The sequence below is a fragment of the Podarcis vaucheri genome (genome assembly GCF_965113315.1).
Source record: "Podarcis vaucheri genome assembly, chromosome: 3".
In the NCBI taxonomy this organism is placed as follows: domain Eukaryota; kingdom Metazoa; phylum Chordata; class Lepidosauria; order Squamata; family Lacertidae; genus Podarcis; species Podarcis vaucheri.
The window spans coordinates 5,041,339-5,061,494 of NC_138761.1; the positions used below are offsets into that span (position 1 = coordinate 5,041,339).

The 20,156-nt window shown below is 48.6% G+C and overlaps 1 long non-coding RNA gene across 2 annotated transcripts; it reads right to left on the bottom strand.

Annotated features, from left to right (window-relative positions):
- Positions 1-472: 472 nt before the first annotated feature.
- On the bottom strand, positions 473-11,275 carry LOC309529678. 2 transcript variants are annotated; one of them, XR_014218295.1, is made up of 4 exons: positions 7,202-11,275; positions 6,729-7,040; positions 3,569-6,661; positions 473-3,231 (listed from the first exon to the last, which is right to left on the bottom strand). It is a non-coding gene; the product is annotated as an uncharacterized lncRNA (long non-coding RNA). The 2 variants fall into 2 exon arrangements; XR_014218296.1 differs by lacking the exon at positions 7,202-11,275 and having other exon boundaries at positions 6,729-7,049.
- Between the last annotated feature and the right edge of the window lie 8,881 nt (positions 11,276-20,156).

The following is a 20,156-nucleotide window of genomic DNA, read 5'->3' on the forward strand; positions in this document are numbered from 1 at the left end:
CTGGAGAAAGCCATGTGCTCTAGACGTACAGCCAGAGTCAACGAAGAGCAGCTTCCTCTAGAACAATCCATGTTATTCTGTGTATCTTTCACTTCCTTCCTGATGTGTATTGTTGTTGTTTAGTTGTTTAGTCGTGTCCGACTCTTCGTGACCCCCATGGACCAGAGCACGCCAGGCACTCCTGTCTTCCACTGCCTCCTGCAGTTTGGTCAATCTCATATTTGTAGCTTCGAGAACACTGTCCAACCATCTCGTCCTCTGTCGTCCCCTTCTCCTTGTGCCCTCCATCTTTCCCAACATCAGGGTCTTTTCCAGGGAGTCTTCTCTTCTCATGAGGTGGCCAAAGTCTTGGAGCCTAAGCTTCAGGATCTGTCCTTCCAGTGAGCACTCAGGGATGATTTCCTTAAGAATGGAGAGGTTTGATCTTCTTGCAGTCCATGGGACTCTGAAGAGTCTCCTCCAGCACCATAATTCAAAAGCATCCATTCTTCGGCGATCAGCCTTCTTGATGGTCCAGCTCTCACTTCCATACATCACGACTGGGAAAACCATAGCTTTGACTATACGGACCTTTGTTGGCAAGGTGATGTCTCTGCTTTTTCAGATGCTGTCTAGGTTTGTCATTGCTTTTCTCCCAAGATGTGTATTATTATATCCCAAACCCTGCCTTTCCGCATATTTGGAGCGGCAGGGGGTGCTTTGGAGAAGGGGAGAACCTGGCTGGAAGATGACCAGGAAACGCTGAGATTTCCTACCAGAAGTAAATTCCACGTTCACAAAAGTGCTTCCTGTTGAGATTTATTTTGATTTATTTTTTTGGCACTCTGCACTACTTGTTCTTCCATGGCACGTAAGAATCTGGGCTCCTGTTTCCCCTCTTTTGCTGCTTCCACGCACAAGCCGACAACGGTTTTACGTTCCATGGTAGATGACGCTTTATCACGTCCGTCGGAGGGAATCTGCCTTCTCCCGAATCAGTCCAGCGCCATCTTTTCCAGACTGGCAGACAGCAGAGCCTCCCAGATTGCAGAGAGGGGCTTTTGTCAGCCCTTCCTGGGAAGGGCAAGAATTAAACCCGGGGCCTTCTGCACTCAATGCAGGTGTTCTCCCACGGTGCTGCCATAGCAGTGGCAGGGGTGTGTCCCGGCCGGGATGTGGGGGAAGAGGCGAGGAAAGAAAGGGAGATGCTACTGAGATTTGACATTTCCTGCCCACAACAGGAGCATGGTTCAAAGCACCCCTTGCTAACCACGGGCAACCTTGCCCTACCTTTCCTTGTCTCCAGAACTTCCACTTGGCTGATCTGGACTTTCTCATGCGCACTTGATGCGCACCTGTGGCTCTTGCGGACAGGCTGGCCCATCCATTACTTTTTTTAAACAATACATTTTTATTATTTTCTTTGCACAGTCATTTTACAATACATTAAATCACATGTATACTTTCAGCTCTGCCGAGCTTGCGACTTCCCTCCTTCCCTTCAGCGGGTATCCCTTATTTTCTCCAGTCGCGTATTTTAATTTTTAACCTTGTATCTGTCTTATACATTGTAGGAGTTACTTCAGTCCTGCCAGTGTTTTTAAATATTTACAGTTATCCTTTAAGTACACAATAAATTTACTCCAACTTTCCTGGAATCTCTGATCGTCCTGACCTCGAATCCTGTCGGTCAGTTTGGCTAATTCCGCGTAGTTCATAATTTTCGCATGCCACTCCGCAATGGTAGGGACTTCTTGGGATTTCCAATTTGGGGCCAACATATTCCTTCCCGCCGCTGTGGCGTACATAAATAGTCTTTGGTCTGTTCTGTTTTCATAATCTCAGGCTGCCCCATCCATTTCAATGGAAGACACAGATCCAGAGAAGCGTCTCCGCCACCACAGAGCAGAAGAGAGAGCCTGCAGCATCAGGCCAATGGGCCATCTAAGTCCAGCATCCCCTTCTCACCGTGGCCAACCAGATGCCCATCATGGGGAACCAGCAGGCAGAATTCGAACCCAAGGCCCCCTTTCCATCTTCCAGCCACTGGGTTTCCAAACGGTGCAGACACAGCACAGTCACCCTGGCTATCGTGAATTTATTTAAGCCATGGCCAATGGCTGCCGCAAGGCCTGCAAGCGGGCTTTCTCCGCCCCATCCCGGGGCCAGGTAGGCAGGCATCCATCCAGCAAAAGTGAGCCACAACTAAGGTGAGGCCTGTTGACCGAAGTCCCCCTCTAAAGTGCGTCGTCCAGCTGAATGAGTTGCCTTGTAGGAACTGGAGCAGCCAAAGAGACGGCTGCTTCCGGTGCGACTCAGTCCAAGCTTCCATCAGCTGGATCGAGGCCCTTCTCTGAACCGCAAACACAGATGGATCTCAGGGGCTCTCAGTGAGAGCAACTCGATCCCCCTGGCAGAGAAAGAATTGCGCCATTTCCATACGCTGGATCTTTTTTTTTTGTTGTTTTTCCAGTTTAGGGTATTTGCTCAGGTCACATGCAAACTGCCAGCCCCCCCAGTTTCCTAGGCTGCAATCCCAATCCTGCTTACTTAGGAGTAAGCCCCCCTGAATTCAGCAGGGCTTACTTCTGACTAAACGTGGTTAGAATTTCACTGCTCGCTGTCTTCGTGTGCTCCTCAGGATCTGTTAATTCTTGGCCTCCTTTTTTTTGCCCAAGAAACAAAATTTTGAATGCACCCGTCCTTTCTGTCCACCTCCTTGTGGATAAAACTTAGTTCCTGAATCCCCCCTTTTTTGTTTTGGGGTTACTTTTTAATAAAATGCAGAAATAAATTATTGTTACTCAGTTTATTATGTGCTTAGCCCGATTTAATACTTTGTGGGACATGATTTTTGGCCAAGAACAATTGCTTTGGAGTGACAGCATTTCTGTGGAGACTGTTGCCTGGTCTGTTGGAGCTTGTATATGTCATACCAGGGTCTGACATTGTATGCCCTTTTAAAATGTGGGGTTTTTTGTGTGGATGGGTGGGTATTGGGTTGTTGTTTTTATTTTTATTATGTATTTTGTGGTTGCATATTTTGATTTTATTCCATGAACCGCCTCTGGGTATTGGGCGGTGTGTAAATTCAGTTAATAATAATAATAATAGTAGGTTGTGCCTTCCATGTAACTGAAGCTGCCATACGTCCACTGGCTTCCCTAGCCTAGAAATGTCCACTCTGACTGGCAGCAGCTGAAGCTTCTCCCTGGCTCTTCCACCTAAATCCATTCTTAACTGGGAGTGAACCTGATTACAGTGGTGCCTCGCAAGATGAAAAGAATCCGTTCTGTGATTCTCTTTGTCTAGCGGTTTTTTCGTCTTGCGAAGCAAGCCCATTGAAGGATTAGCGAATTAGCGCTATTAGCGGCTTTTAGCGGCTTATCTGCTGATCGGATCAGCTGATAAGCGGCTTAGCGGCTTAGAAAAAGGGGGGGGAGAAAAAAAACCCCGCAGGAACTCGCAAGACATTTTCGTCTTGCAAAGCAAGCCCATAGGAGATTCGTTTTGCGAAGCACCTCCAAAACGGAAAACTCTTTCGTCTAGCGAGTTTTCCGTCTTGCGAGGCATTCATCTTGCGGGGCACCACTGTATACATGTTTCTTTACCACTCAGCTGTTGCCCTGTTCCCTCTTCTTTGGAGCTGGATCAGGCCAGTAGCCTGACCAGTCCAGCGCTCTGTTTTCACTGTGGTCGGTTCACTACCCAGACGGAGCTCACAAGCGGAACCGGAGCCCAGCAAGGCTCACTCACCTTTGATTCCCAACAACTAATATTCAGAGGCCTCCGACTGCTGAGCTGAAACATAGCCATTGTGGTTAGTAGCCATTAAGAGTCTTTTCTTCCACGATAAAGCCACGTTTTCCGGTCTTCCCCTTCTCCTCGGGGACCAGCCTGCGTCATGCCTGCCTCTGTAACTGTGGCCATGTTCGGATGTAGCGCTAAACGTTTGCCGGGCTTTGGACGTAACGCTAAACCGCTACGGTCGCAAACTGAGACAGAGGTTTCCGAACTCCTGGCAGCCACATCAGAGGAAGGAGCTAAACTATAGCTTAGTCTCGCACCAAAAGCATAGCTCTCCTTCTCAAACCTTCAGGAGAATCTTCCACTCTCCTTATCCCACACAATCTTGTATACAAGGGCGATTTGCACATCACGTTGGCTCTGCGGGGACGGCAGCCTTCATATGGTAGCCTAGCTATGTCAACACACACCGTGTGATTTGTCTGCCACAAATCCTGGCCTGGCTGGATCTTGGTCCAGCATCCATTCTTCCAGCGGCCAACCAGACCATGTCCTTTTGCCACTCCAGGCCAATATCACAACCTGATAAAGACCAGCGGCCATTTGTGGCTGATCCTGGCAGCTGCATCAGACCAATGGACTGTCTAGTTCGCCATCCCATTTTCCCACAGAGATGAGCAAGGTTCCAGTTGGCCTCTCTGTCCCGCTGTTGATCCTCAGCAACCGGTCTTTAACGAGGTTTCGGTTTAGGCCAGCCACCCACCAAGAAATAACTTTGTGCTGAAATTCCCGTAGTGTCTCTTACAGTGGTTCTTCTGTTTGCGGCCTGGAACAAGGTCTCTGTCCAGGTCTGCGGTAGGAATGGCTTGGGTACAGCTGACCGGTTGGCTTTCAGTGGAGCACAGTGTGTTATTTCTGGTGTCCAAGTATAGAAACACCTCCGTGGAAACCGATCAGCTGGTTATCCCAAAAAGGAAGCTGTAACAAACAGGTAGGTAGGACATTGCAATCTGCTGCACTGTATTGAATTTGACCGAGATTGCACTGGACTGTTAGGAATGAGATTCCAACTCAAGCTTAGGAAGAACTTTGTGATGCTAAGAGCTGTTTGACATTGGAAGGTGCAGCGCTTTCCTTCCTTGGAGGTTTTTAAGCAGCAGTTGGATGGCCGTCTGCCAGGGATTCTCAAGATGGGATTCTTCTCTTGTGCTTCTGTGAACTCTGATAAACCGTTTGGTATTCCGGAGGGATTTCATGCAGCCACTGCCGACACCTTCCCATCCCGATACGAGGCGGCACCTTTGCGCAACTTTCCCTTAGTGTGTGGTGTTTCCGAAGGGGGAGGCGCATGTCGCCACTTCCGTGGCACGTGGGCCATCAGCGTGGCGAGGCCTGGGAGAAGGCAGGCTTCCCCTCTCTCCGCGAAAAGGCCAGCATTGGAAAGCCGAAATAGAAGATAAGTCGTTGGCTCTGCCATCTTGGGTGTCAACTGCCTTTGGGTAGAAACATCCTCTTCCTTGAGTCCTGGGAGTGGCCTGTGCGCTACAGAGTAGTTGTTGTCTGTCTTAGGTGTTCATTTTCTAAAAGTGCCTACACGCGCGGCTGGGGGGCAGGGAGGATAGCAAGCAAGAGGCGCGCGCCCCCCCCCGGCCTCACCAGTTGCCCGGGGGACGACGACGAAAGGGCATTTCTCCCTTACATGCCTTCTGTCTCCGGGACCCGGAGGGCAGGAGGCCCTAGAAGGTTGCATTAGCTGCCCAACGAAAGCCGGGCAGAAGCCATGACGGCCGCTTCCACTGCCTCTCTTTCCTCTCCTCTTGACTTGAATTCTGTTTCTGGAAAACCTCTGTGGAATTTGGGCGCCCTCAGAGAGGTTCGTTTCAGTCTCCTGTTTGGGTGTGGGCAGCAGAGATATAGCTTGCCCCAATGCTTCAGAGCTGTGTGTTGCTTGCGCCTGGTGGCAGGGAGGCAGGGCCGTCCCAACGAGTGATACACACCCACAACACCGAAGTCTGCCGTGACATATTGAACATGCAGAGATTATTCCTCTTCTTGCTCTTCCCCTCCGCCACACCTCCTGCCCACCCTCTTCCCCGAGTCGCCATTGCACCCCTGGACAAACCGGGTAGTTGCGGGGGGCAATTTTCAGCACCTCTGCAATTCACGCGCTCCTCGGACATCACGATACCTCAGGCAGGTTCGTGCCCCCATTGCAAAGTCATTCTCCTGGCCAGACTACCAACCATTGCAACATAACCTCAGCCCCGATCATTGCAGTTCTAAAGCAGTGCAGGATTAGTTTCTGGGTTCCCAGACCTGTGCATTTAATTCCACCTGGAGGGATCTAACTGGACAGGCGACTGTCTCAGTTGTTTCCCTCTGTAGCCGAAGCTTCCGATCCAGTCCTTAAATCAGGTTTCCCAAAAAATGCCTTCTTCTTTTTCGGTCAGGCTTGTTTTTGTAAACGGTCACGGGTCACCCTTAGTTTGTAAATGCGTTAAGTGGGAAGTGTTCTTGATTAATCTTTTTTCTTCCTTTCAAAAAACAAAAAAAATGGATATTTTAGCAAAATTCTGAAAGGAAAAGTATCTCCCCCCAGATTTGCAATTAGTTTGACGTCTGTTTTGTGGCATGCAATTTGCATACTGGTTTCATAGGCGCCGCGATCTTGCCCCTCCGATTACAAAGCGATGAAGGTTCTTGCACCATGTTGGGGAAAGGCTGGCTTCCATGCCGCTTTGCGAGTCCTGAGTGCGAAACACACGTGGTTCCAGATTATTCGGCTTACCGGCCAGGCTGGTAGACCCTGCAGGAGCGTGCTTTGGCACCCGAAGCCAAAATGCCAGACGTCTTTGTTGCACTGTTCCCAGACAGCGGCTCCGTAGTCAGAAAACTCTTTCCCTCCCTGGCACAGAAAACGGGTGTGGAATGCAGCCTCAGAAGCCGGGCAACTTGGTGTCGTGCCTTGGCCTGTTCCGGGCCGACACCTGCCGACGCATTACCTGGACGAGAAAGCCCCTTTCTGAAAAGGAGCCATCCAGACTTGTGCTGGGGCTGCAGAAGATGGTGGGGTCCCTGCACATTACTTCAAGCCAGCCTTTCTCAACCTGTGGCTCCCCCGATGTTGTTGAACTACAACTCCCATCAGCCCTAGCTAGCAAGGCCAGAGCTCAGGGATGATGGGAGTTGTAGTCCAACAACATCGGGGGACCCACAGGTTGAGAAACGCTGCAAGCAGAAAGATTTTGGCAGCAGCAGAAGGTAGCAAGGCCTGCTGAAGTCGCCCCCCCCCCCTTACCCAAAAGGTGCAGGGACTTCCTCCACTTCCAAAATAAAAAAATTCCTTCCAGTAGCATCTTAAAGACCAACTAAGTTAGTTCATACCAAGAACTAACTTAGTTGGTCTTTAAGGTGCTACTGGAAGGAATTTTTTTATTTTGACTATGGCAGACCAACACGGCTACCTATCTGTAACTTCCTCCACTTCCGTTCATCTCGTTTGCAACCCTTGTGCGGTCCTTACGTTGGTGTTGCAGTGGGGGGGGGGGCTGCGAGGCAGAAGGTGGTGCCTTTATCGGCCCAGAAGGCCAAGGTGAAGCGGCGGGGCGAGGTGGGGGTCTTGTTCCTGTACCAGGGGGTCAGTAGCAACTCTTCGCTCTTCTCCCTCCCACCCCCTGAAAGGGTGTCGTGCTGCTGGGGGGTCCCTGGCCCATGCCTTCGGCCGGTGCCTCTCGTTCAGTGATGGGCGGCCAAGGGTGCTTGCATCCTTCTCTGGGCTCTGTCCCTCTCGAAAAAAGAAAAAGTCAGGACGGATACTGACCCCCCCTCCCGTTAAGTCATTTCATTTCACCTGTTTCGTGGCTGCATCCCAGCATCATCAGGAGTTTGCGATGTGGGAAGAGGCCATCTCTAGTTTCGTTCACCATGTGTGTTTTTGCGCAGCATCGATATTGTTCGGAGGGAGTCGGAAGGGAAGAGCGTTAAACATTGCATTTGGAAAACGGAAGGATAGGAGCCAAACTCCCAGGATCCGAGGTCCCTTTGCGGTCCCCCCATAAAATATTTGAGGGCCCCCAAGTTGATGGGCATTGCACCGTGTCATGTTCGGTTATGCTTGGTGGGGCTTACCTGCCCCTCCCCTCCAAAAAAATTGGTTACAGTGGTACCGTAGATTCTGGCGTATTAGGCAACTGGGCGTATAAGGTGACCCCCCCAAATTGGCAGCTGTCAATTAGCATCGCTGGGCAGCTTCCTCCCTGCGCAGAGCCCGTCGCCTGCTGTCGCTGCCCAGCGAACCCATACCCGGCGTATAAGACGACCCCCAACTTTTTAGAGGATTTTCCAGGGTTAAAAAGTCATCTTATACGCCGGTATCTACGGTACCTTGGTTTACAACCATAATCCGTTCCGGAGGTCCAGTTGTAAACCAAAACAGGTTGTAACCCAAGGTGAGCTTTCGCCATTGGGGCCTCCTCCCCAAAAATTGGTTGTAATCCCCCCCCAAAAGGGGGGGTTGTAATCCAAAAAAAGGGGACACGCACTTCCGGGTTTGACGTGGCTGTAATCCAAAACGGTTGCAAACCAAGGTACCACTGTATTTCGGTTGACACCCCTGGCACCTCGCCAGTCCAAGTTGACTGGCATTTTGACAACTGTATAATTTGGGAATTAACTGTTATCTGTTACAATTTGGTTATTATTGGGGGTGAATCGGAAAACTAATTACAAAGAAATCATTATTTTTCAAAAAAAAAGGGAGCTAGCCAGTCTGCCTTGTAACCGGCGAGGGGGATGGCACGCCAAGCTCAGACCTTTCGGGTCTTCCGCTGTCTGCATTGCAGGGAGTCAAGACTTGCCCTGTCGTAGGAGCTCATTTATTTGCCTTTTTGCCGCGACCTGCCGTTGAGAAGCCTTTGTGTCTTTGCCTGTGCGTTTCCTCCGTTCACGTCCCGGGGTCTCCTGCGTCTCGCTCCGAGTGCCGCTCCCTCCTCACTCACTATTGCGGTGGCAATGGGCACCCCGGCCTGGTGCCCTTGCCCTGCCAACCTGTGTCTCAGCCTACCTCATGAGGTAAATCTGTGTCTCGTCGCCCCCTCAGCTCGCAACCCTCGTTTTCGTCCGTAAACGTCCACTCTCCACGCAAAACACACACGACTCCCAACGCACCGGAATGTCTGTATATCTCTATCCCTTTCCCCAAAAATCCTCCACCACTGACAACCCCCCCAAAAAAAGGCCCCCCCGCCCCTTGCTGTTGCCACCGATTCCTCTTGCAGATTGAATGCTGCTTTAAATGTGAAAAAAGAGAAACAGTTGTTTTAAAAAGAAAAAGCTATATAAGGAAGAGAAGAAAATAGAAAATAAAAAAATAAAAAAACCTGAATGAAAAGCTAAAGCTGAATTTATAAGCCTTGTTGCATATGAGCCAAAAGTGCAAAAAGCTCCATATAATAAACTAACCTGCCACTCATATAAATATAAATATATATAAATATATTAAAATCAGACTGTTCTACAAAATTGTGTATTTGTATTTTTGTGTACGTAAAATTTTCTGCTAAGCAGAAGGGAGGATGTAGTATATAGGATGATGTGAGAGAATTTTTTTTAATCAAATTTCTTTTGCTACTTATTTTTGTTAACATCTATATGCCTGTCTTCGTCTTCTGTATGTATGACACAGTTTTTGGAAAAAGCTGTGGTCTCTCTCTCTCTCTTTCTCTCACCCTCTTGCCTTTGGTTCCGTATTTCAGGACCCGGTTTGGGTCAGCCCCCCCCCCCCAGAAACCCCCTTTGCCCAAAGGGCTGAGTAACAGACAGCTGCCAATATCAGAAGATGCCTCGGAGGGGCTTAGCTGCCGTCACTCTTTGCATTGCTCAGAAGCTGCTCTGCTCTTCCTTAAATCATCATTGCAGGTCCTTCTGCGCACTGGCCCCAAGTAGCGGAAAAAACCCCTTGGGTCAGAGTATCCAAATCTCTTCACTGAGATATTGCTGCAAAGAACGCCGTTATCAAATCACGCCAGAAGCGATTGGCAGAGATAATTGGTGGATTTCCAAATCGTGGCCCATAGAAATGGGGGGCGGGAAGTGGGGGGAAATGGCCACTTTGAGGTCGTTGACCCCACCCAAACCAAAATGGCGGCTTTGTGCCATGATGGTTTGAGCCACGGCTTCACCTGGCCACCTCCTGCCCCTCAAGATAGTTCAGGACAGTCCAAAACAGCTCGAGGGATACCAGGTTGGTGAACGTTGGTAATCTTAATTTCCCATCTCCTCCATAATCTGTGTTGCGGCCCTGTAGGTAAGAGAGGAGGAGGCATTTTCTGGCAAAACTGGTCCCCGTGTAACAACCAGTGAAAGATCCAACGAGTGTATTGGCCGACACCTTGAAGACCATGCCCACAGATCATTCCCTGCCAGTTTCCCTCCTCCAAATCATTAATAATGACATCCTAATTTGCAAAGGATTTTGTTTAAGGATCTCTCGCTCCCCACTTCTTAAATGCGAGGCTAGTCCCAATCCCCTGCGTGAATTCTTCCCAAACCGCTTGTGCAAAACTGGGACCACGGTTGTTTAAACCCTGTGCGTTTTTTTTACAGAACGGTCAGTGCCTTGAGAGCTTTGCTAACGTGTAAAGGGACACACTTACGAAAGGCCCTTTCGAGGAACAAACAAACAGCACCTCTGCGACAAACCACGGTCAAAGCGTGCTTGGCCTGCGCCACACCCCATTGCAGGTGAGGAGCGCATGATGTTCAATGCTCAGCCCTGTGGGAAAAAACCCAAACTTGTGCACAGCAGGGAGAAACTTCCCCTTCTGTGCTAATTTTGTGTTTGTGGGGAGGAATTCAACACCGTACGCTCCCAAGTACAGTTTTATTGAATGATGGAATTGGTTTGTCGAGAGTTTCTTCCCAAAGCGAAGTTGCAGCCATAATTAAGAGTCTCAGAGCCTCTTTCGTGTCAGAATTTTTTCTCCCCGGGGCCTCGATTTCCTTACCCATTTAATACAATGCATTCTTGCAGAGAGGAGCTATTCACATATTTCCCCATCTCTGCATTAAAAGATAAAATGTCATATATATATAATTACCTCTTGCCTTCCTCCCCCCAAAAGCAGGGGTGGCAACAAGGGGAAACAGGAGAGAGCGTGAGAGAGAGAGACGACACCTTTCTACGTAGGGCTCATATTTATACCAATGTGTACTGACTGTGAGAGGCGTCCTTGTTTCTGTACGTGAAAGGGGGGGTTGGGGAGAGAGAAAGAGAGAAACAAGTGCTCTATTGTATTGATTAAATACTAGTTTAAAAGAAGAAAAAAATACAAAAAGAAAAACGACAACCGAGTCCTTGTATCCTTGTAATCTCCTATTCTGGATTATTAGTGCCTTTTTGGACAGTAGACTGTTCTGTAATTAAATTGTAGTATAACTGCTTTTTTGTACAGTTTTGTTTTAAATAAAACTTTTTTTTAATTTGTGTTTATTTTAGTATTGTACCTACTAGAAAATTAAAATGTATAACTGAAAAAAAAAGTTCTGGTTCGGTCCTCTTTGTGCAAAATGTTTCATTTCGTGGGGGTTCGCAGGGTCCCCGAATTCTCATGACACGGCCGGCCGCCATCGGTCACCCAGCCACCTGACCCACTTCTGTGGCAGGATGGTCCTGAGAATGGCGCTGTTCAGAAGATTCATCCCTAGTTTTTCAAATGGGGAGGGGAGGAACGGTTAAGGGAATCCAACATGCTACTTGGAGAATTGCCTTTACGGTGGAATTCAGTCTATTTCTTTCTTTCTTTTTTACAATTTGGTACAGTGCTTGATTGGGGGGGAAGAAACACCGCAAAGTGGTTTACAGAAAAGCCAAAGCAATAAAACTAACAATAAGAAAGGGTTAATAGCCATTTAAGACATTTGAAAATAACAGACTGAAAACCCCCTTCGGCTTTCTAAATTTCGGGGGAAACCTGTCCAAACAAAAATGATTTGGGCAGGTGCTGAAAAAAAGTACAGCGAAGGCACATGCCTGAAGGCACATGTCAAGTGGCAAGGAGTTCCAAAGTGCAGGTGCTGCCACCCAGAAAGGTAAGAGTTCTTATGCAGGATGGATTTTAATATGACACCAGTAACAGGGCCAGTTTGACTGATCAAAGTGGGACCAGTGTACCTAGAAATGCCCTCTCCACCAAGTTTCTAAGGGGGTCATACTAACAGCAACACCTTGAACTATGACCACATCATCGTAAAAAGTTACACAAGTGTTTTTGGGGGGTCAGTACTATGACCAATTTGTTGCACTGGCTCCCTGTCGGGTACAGGATCAGATTTAAGGTGCTGGTTTTAACCTTTAAAGCCCTAGGACCCTCGTACCCACGGGACCGCCTCTCCTGGTATGCCCCGCGGAGGACTTTAAGGTCCACAAATGACAACACCTTGGAGGTCCCAAGTCACAAGGTGGTTAGATTGGTCTCTACTAGGGCCAGGGCCTTTTCAGTACTGGCCCCGACTTGGTGGAACGCTCTGTCACAAGAGACTAGGGCCCTGCGGGACTTGACATCTTTCCACAGGGCCTGCAAGACGGAGCTGTTCCGCCTGGTCTTTGGCCAAGGCACAGTCTGACCCCCTCCTTTGGCAATCCTCACAGAACTCTGGCCCAATGGTTGCCATTAATCTGATTTGAACTGATTTTATAATGAACTGATTTTAGAAACTTGTATCATTTTACTGTTGTTAGCCGCTCTGAGCCCGGCTTCGGCTGGGGAGGGTGGGATATAGATATAATAATAATAATAATAATAATAATAATAATAATAATAATAATAATAATAAATAAATAAATTTCAATTAATTATTTATTTTTATTATTTTTTATTTAAAAAAAGGTCTTGTGACAGCTTTAAGGCACTAAAATATATATTACAGTGTAAGATTTTATAGACTTGGGCCTGCCTTGAAAGTTGCACGAGTGACGACTCCGTTGGCAAGTGGATTTAAGGAGAAAACTGCCAGGTGGGAGTTGCATGGCAGCTTGATGCAAAAAGATCGCAGCTGGTGCGAACGAGAGCATAAACGCACGTTAAATAGGCACACATTTTTTACAGCAGCAGATTAGTGATAATTGCGGTGGTGATTGCATTAACACAGATAGTGAGCTGGGGAAGCATTTGCAAGAAGCAGGTTGGGCACAGAGAGTGAGCTTTAACAGAAGCCTGGCTCTGGATGCGGCACCGAGTCCAAGCTTGGCTTAGCTCGGTGCAACAACGCAAGAGTAAAATGGGCTGGGGAAGAGCGAAGTGGCTGTGAGCTGCTCTCCCGAAGGATGCGCACATTCCTGGTCCCAGCAAGCCTGCCTTTGGGTTTACTGTCATGTGTGAATGAGGCTATGTGTGGGTCCAGATGGGGGCTTTGACACCTATAAAGAATGGCCACCGTCAAGTCTCATACTGGCTTCATGATTTCTCCAAAATCCTGGCATTTCTTAAGAAGCCCTGGACTTCTTGCCCTGCACTCGATTAAAATATTGATCTGTTTAAAGTAATGTAGGTAGCTGTGTTGTCCTTCCAGTGAGCACTCAGGGCTGATTTCCTTCAGAATGGATCGGTTTGATCTTCTTGCAGTCCATGGGACTCTCAAGAGTCTCCTCCAGCACCAGAATTCAAAAGCATCAATTCTCCGGTGATCAGCCTTCTTTATGGTCCAGCTCTCACTTCCATACATCACGACTGGTAAAACCATAGCTTTAACTATACGGACCTTTGTTGGCACCTTAGAGACCAACTAAGTTTGTTCTGAGTATAAGCTTTCGTGTGCATGCTCACTTCTTCAGATACACTTATATCCAGAACAAACTTAGTTGGTCTCTTAGGTGCTACTGGACAGTTCTTTAATTTATAAATTTATTTCGACTGCATCAGACCAACATGGCTACCTACCTGAATCTAGAATCATGGAAGGCGCCAAACTGAGCCGCATGAAATGGAAGTCCATCAACCTCACAAAGAAACTTGCACAGGTACAGACTGAGATCTCCTTTCTGACTAAATGCAAGAACCTGGACATTATACCTAAGAGTCTTAGAATTAAGAACCCTCTACAATCCACTTAGGGGACATGGGTGGCACTGTGGGTTAAACCACAGAGCCTAGGACTTGCCGATTAGGTCAGTGGTTCGAATCCCCGCGACGGGGTGAGCTCCCATTGCTCAGTCCCTGCTCCTGCCAACCTAGCAGTTCGAAAGCACATCAGAGTGCAAGTAGATAAATAGGTACCGCTCTGGTGGGAAGGTTCACAGCATTTCTGTGCGCTGCTCTGGTTTGCCAGAAGCGGCTTAGTCATGCTGGCCACATGACCTGGAAGCTGTACGCCGGCTCCCTCGGCCAATAAAGTGAGATGAGCGCTGCAACCCCAGAGTCAGCCACGACTGGACCTAATGGTCAGGGGTCCCTTTACCTTTACTTACAATCCACCTATCCTACTAAATATGCAAAGAAACTATGTCACACTTTCTAAAGAAGCTGCTCAAACATCTGATCAGTGTTCTGTACTCTAAAATAAATACTAATATTAATATTAATTTATTTGTACCCCACCCATCTGGCCGGGTTTCCCCAGCCACTCTGGGCGGCTTCCAAGAAAGATTAAAAATACATCAAAATGTCACACATTAAAAACTTCCCTAAAACAGAAGCAAACAAAGGAGGAACTCTCTGCACGGAACAACTCTACAAGGAATCACCCTGTGTATCTGAAGAAGCGTGCATGCACACGAAAGCTTATACCCAGAACAAACTTAGTTGATTTCTAAGGTGCTACTGGACAATTTTTTAATTTATTTAAAGTAAAATAGTGTTGTAGTGCATGTGTCTGTATACTGCAATTTCACAGGTACATGGAAGTGTAATGACCCACAGTCATCTTAAGAACCACCTAACAAGTTTCTATCCCCTATGAATAAAAGGCACAATGTTAGCAAGCTTGCCGAAGTTATAGAATCAAAAAAATCAAAGTTGGGAGGGAGCTTGAGCATCATCTAATCCAGCCCCCTGCAATTTGAGTTTGGATTTGATATCCCGCCTTTCACTCCCCTTCAGGAGTCTCAAAGCAGCTAACATTCTCCTTTCCCTTCCTCCCCCACAACAAACACTCTGCAAGGTGAGTGAGGCTGAGAGATGTCAAAGAAGTGTGACTAGCCCAAGGTCACCCAGCAGCTGCATGTGGAGGAGCGGGGATGCGAACCCGGTTCCCCAGATTACGAGACTACTGCTCTTAACCACTACACCACACTGGCTCCCAGTGTGATTCAGGAATCTTTCACCCACGACCCTGAGAGTCAGTCTCATGCTCTACTGACTGAGCTCTCACCGAAAGCAAAAGTTTTTAGTTGATGGGGAGGAGGGTTAGAGCATGGGTAGGCAAACAAAGGCCTGGGGGCCGGATCCGGCCCAATCACCTTCTAAATCCAGCCCGCGGACCGCCTGGGAATCCGTGTTTTTACAGGAGCAGAATGTGTCCTTTTATTTAAAATGCATCTCTGGGTTATTTGTGGGGCGTAGGAATTCGTTCATTTTTTTCTTTCCAAAATATGGTCTGGCCCCCCACAAGGTCTTAGGGATGGTGGAGTGGCCCCCTGCTGAAACAGTGTGCTGACCCCTGGATTAGAGAGACACTTCCGTTCCCTGCACAGCCACTGCTGTATTTTCCGCACAACTAGCAAAAACTTCGGAGTGAATTGGGCAAGGGAAAGAATAAAAACATGCTCACTTCATGGAACACATCCAGGACAATAAATAAATCTGGATTTCCTCTTTAAGCACAGAACTTTGGCCAGGTGGTCTTGTTTGACACCTCCACTGATACCTGATAACTATGGGTTTCCTTAACCCAGCAGATCTGCAGTGCTTTGGCCAGGCAAACAGGCTTCTATTCTTATTTATTTTTTGAATTTATATACCTCCCTAATAACCGGAGGTCTCAAGTCTGGGAGGGAGGGAGAAACCGAGCGAGCGAGGATTCGAGGCTTAACGTAAAGGAGGTGTTTTTATTTTAGGTAAGGTACATCATGTCACAGGTATGGTACAATATTACAAGTTTAGTATGATACAAGAGAGCATTAAAAACTTTACACTTCATTACAATTTATCTTTGGATTTTTAGCGCATTTTAAAAAGGTACAACCAACAGACACTTCCGAAACCAGCTAAACATCCGTCCTTTATATACAGTCTCCCTACATTTACAAAGAAGTAAAGATCACAACACAAATCAACGGAAAGTAGTTAACTCTGAAAGCCCGCTCCCCTCCCTAAGACGGGAGAGGGAGAGTTAGTGACCCTGGAATCATGACCACATGGGGACGCATTCTGCACAGAGCCAAGGTTGCCGCCTTGGCAAACGCCTCTTGTGCTCATGTGTAGTGTTTAAGTGTGTCTGCGGTGGGGGAGCAAGGATCAGGCCGCTTTCACACTCGTAGCAGATTTGGGATGAATTTGTGTGTTAAATCAGATCACCCAAAACGTCTGCCCATGACTCTTGCCAGGTAACATTCCCACTGGGTGTTGCCTCCTTGGCAGCTACCATTCTATACCCGGCGCACACGCACACAAAATGGTGGCAGGTTGCTGGCGCCGCCACCTTGGGTGGGGCCTTTGGCCTCAGCCCTGGGGAAACTGGAACAAGACATGGCCGCGACAGAGCTGGCTGAAGAAAGGCAGGGTTGTATCGCAGCGGGTTGGGCTAGATGACCCGTGGGGTCCCTCTTCCAACACGACAATTCTGCGATTCTACTGGGACGCAGCCTGCTAATGGAGCTGGTGTCGATGAAGCGCCCCAGCTGGAAAGTGGTGCTAAAGAAAACCTTCCACATTTCAAGATGACGACAACAGGGAGGTCGCTCCTCTAAAACCATCTCTCCAGCCAACTCGTTGGCCCTACAGACCTGGGAGGGCCTGCTATTGTCTTAAAAGCAGGACTGGGGAACCCAGGGGCCAGGGCTGGCTGAGACTGGTGGGTGGCTGGGAGTCCCATTTGGAGGGTCAGAGGTTCCCAGTCCCTGGTTCAGTGGGCAAGCCAGCTGTCAAACCGATAAGGCACAGTTGAAGGAATTGTGGCTTGGTTAAAAGGAAGCCGGAAGTACAAGCCACTGGGGCAGAGTCCCATGTGTTCAGCACCCCCAATTCAACTATATAAAAGCTTTCGATGCAAGCAAAGTGTACACAGCTGCAAACCCAAAGAAACTGCACTTTTTTTTAAAAAAAAAAGTATTTGAACTTCAAAGTCTTAGCGGTGGATAATTCTACGGTGGACCCATTGGACGTACTGTAGAAACCCTTTTCTCCATGATATAAAAAAGAAAAATGGTTATTTTTGCAGGCGGAGCTCCTAAGAGACGTCTATCTTTCAAAGCCCGGTTCCACATGCAAATGGGTGGCGCAAGCTTGCATTTCCTTGTTAACGTGGAAAAACAACTTGCCAGGGGCGTTCTGGCTTAAGAGCTGCCACAATTGGTTGGAAAAAGCAGACCTGTTCTGGGTTTTTTTAAAGAGCAGTTAACGCAAGACGAAAGGAAAGGACATTACGTCTTGTTTAAAAGACCGGGGGGGGGGCATGATCCAGAAAACCGCACGAGTACCCACAGCAGGGCTTTTAATTGCAACAAGCCATTTTGTTTCACTGCCTCGAGTCCTGTTCCCAATCATTCTTGAAAGCTATTCTTTACGCAAAGGGCTCTTGAACTCAGACAATGAATTAAATATAAAAGGAAGGGCAAAAGTGTCAAAGGGTTAGAAGGAGGCTGCCCCCGAGTCAGAGAACCGCAACGGCTTCAAGAGGCCTTTGCCAACTTGGTGCCCTCTGAACTGGCTGGGTCTGATGGAGGCTGTAGCCCTAAAGAACTGGAGGGCATCAGGTTGGCAAAGGCTGGTCTCAAAGGCGTCCTCTGGCTTACGGGCTGCCAACACAACTTGCCCAACCAGCGCCCTTTCCCCTTTGTAAAGTGCATGAAAAGTTCTGGCAAAACCCAGGGGCAGGAAGTGTGGCAGGTTTACCTGCCAAGCAAGCCTCGGCTCACCTGGGATTGCTGACACATGCTAGAAATAAGCAGGAAGGTAATGGTAAGTTCGTTAAGGATGCCCGTTGCCGCGGTGGGAAAACCGTTGCCGCTTGTGTTGTTCGGCACAGCAGCCCCGAGGGAGGACTGCAGGGTGTAGGAACCTAACGTGGAATCCTAGAAACGTCCACTTAACAGGCAAACTACTGGCCCAAATTGAGTCACAAAACCCAGCATAACCAATTTTCACGGGACTCAGGTGGGCTTCATTCTTTAAGGATCACGACTGACAGGTTTGAAAGATTCCCCTGCAGAACTTTCTTCTTTTTTCAATAAAATCCTGCCTGGATATTAAAAGGCCTAGATTTCGGCACTCATTTCATTTCTCTGAAGCTGTGCTGGGGGGCAATTGTAGCTCGTGTGGAGCATTTCTCCTCCAGTTAGAAAGCCTCGAGGAGGCGCTTTAAGACGCAACGGTGAAATATTTTCCTAACCCCCCCAAGTGTGCTTTATTAAAATTCCTAGAGGGGTGGGGGGGCATAGGGAACCAGCTGCTTTTATACTCTTGCCCCCTCAGTCCTGGAGCTCGGCTTGCTCCAAAGACACCCCCTTTCTGCGCTGCCACCATCTCTTACGCATCTAAAGCCTCTGGGTTTTCTTGATCTACAGAATGTCCAGAGAGGCCTTTAAGGCTCCTTTCTCTGTAGTATTCATTTATCTCCAGCCCCCTTCGCCCTTTGTAGTGGTGCATGCATCACTGAAAGGACTATGGACCTTAGTCTTCCTTTTCTGTCTGTCTGGAGAAGAGCGCCCCCGTTAGATGTGGTTAAAGGGGGTTAATCTAGAGGACCGCTTAGGGTCCCGGCCAACTCTATTGTTCTACGATGCCAAGTCAAGTCTGCCAGTTCTCTGCTTGGCGCCTGCCTGCCCCCTCCGTCTTCCACAGCCGACCATTTCCTGACCCACATGGCTTCTTATCTGAACATCAATAGGCTGCATCAATAGGAGTATAGCATCTAGATCAAGGGAAGTAATAGTGCCACTGTATTCTGCTCTGGTCAGACCTCACCTGGAGTTCTGTGTCCAGTTCTGGGCACCACAGTTCAAGAAGGACACTGACAAACTGGAACGTGTCCATAGGAGGGCAACCAAAATGGTCAAAGGCCTGGAAACAATGCCTTATGAGGAACGGCTAAGGGAGCTGGGCATGTTTAGCCTGGAGAAGAGGAGGTTAAGGGGTGATATGATAGCCATGTTCAAATATATAAAAGGATGTCACATAGAGGAGGGAGAAAGGTTGTTTTCTGCTGCTCCAGAGAAGCGGACACGGAGCAATGGATCCAAACTACAAGAAAGAAGATTCCACCTAAACATTAGGAAGAACTTCCTGACAGTAAGAGCTGTTTGACAGTGGAATTTGCTGCCAAGGAGTGTGGTGGAGTCTCCTACTTTGGAGGTCTTTAAGCAGAGGCTTGACAACCATATGTCAGGAGTGCTCTGATGGTGTTTCCTGCTTGGCAGGGGGTTGGACTCGATGGCCCTTGTGGTCTCTTCTAACTCTATGATTCTATGATCACATTTGCGCTCGTTCCAGGGCCAAATGAGAGTCCAGTCGGCAGGGGCATCTCCTGCAAAGGAGATACAGGAACCCACTTTCTGCCAAGTCAGGCTGTTGGTCCATCAGATTCAGTATTGTCTACACTGGCTGGCAGCATCTCTCCAGGGTGTCAGGAAGGGCATCTGTCGCAGGGGATAATGCTGCCGACTGAACCTGCTTGCAAAGCACTCTGCCTTTCCTTCCAAATCGTCCGCACATCCTTCCGCAAGGGCTTTTTCCTTCCGGCTGGATGATTAAGGCACAACTTGGCTGCGCAAGCGCATGGGAAGGAGAGAGGAAGAACGGGGAGGCTGCGCGAGAAAAAGTCACCAACTCACATGCACCCACAGCTGGGCTGAGGCTCTCGAACTCTCCTTCGGCAAGCCGAAAGACAGCGAGAGAGCCAGAGTGCAACGGCGTTTGCCCACGGGAAATCCCAGAAATTTTGGAAGGGGTTCAAGGCAGAAATGAAGGATCGACGAGGAGCAAGGTCCACTCGCAAGATTACCGCCGTGCATGCTTGCGGGAGATGCTCTTGCAGAATGGGGGGGTGAGGGGGACCCCCTGCGAATGCACGAGGCAACAGGAAATCAGCTCCAAGTTTTAGCAGGCCATTGCTCGTGTCCTTCCCCTTTCAGTGGGGAAGCATAAGACAGGCAAGGGCACTCGCGGTGGCCGACTAAGGCAGCTCAACAGTCACGGGACCCTTGCAGGACTCTACAACCTCCTCTGTGCCTTCAGCTCAAAAGAGGTTTTCTTTGGGGGGGGGGTTTCTAGGCCACTGGG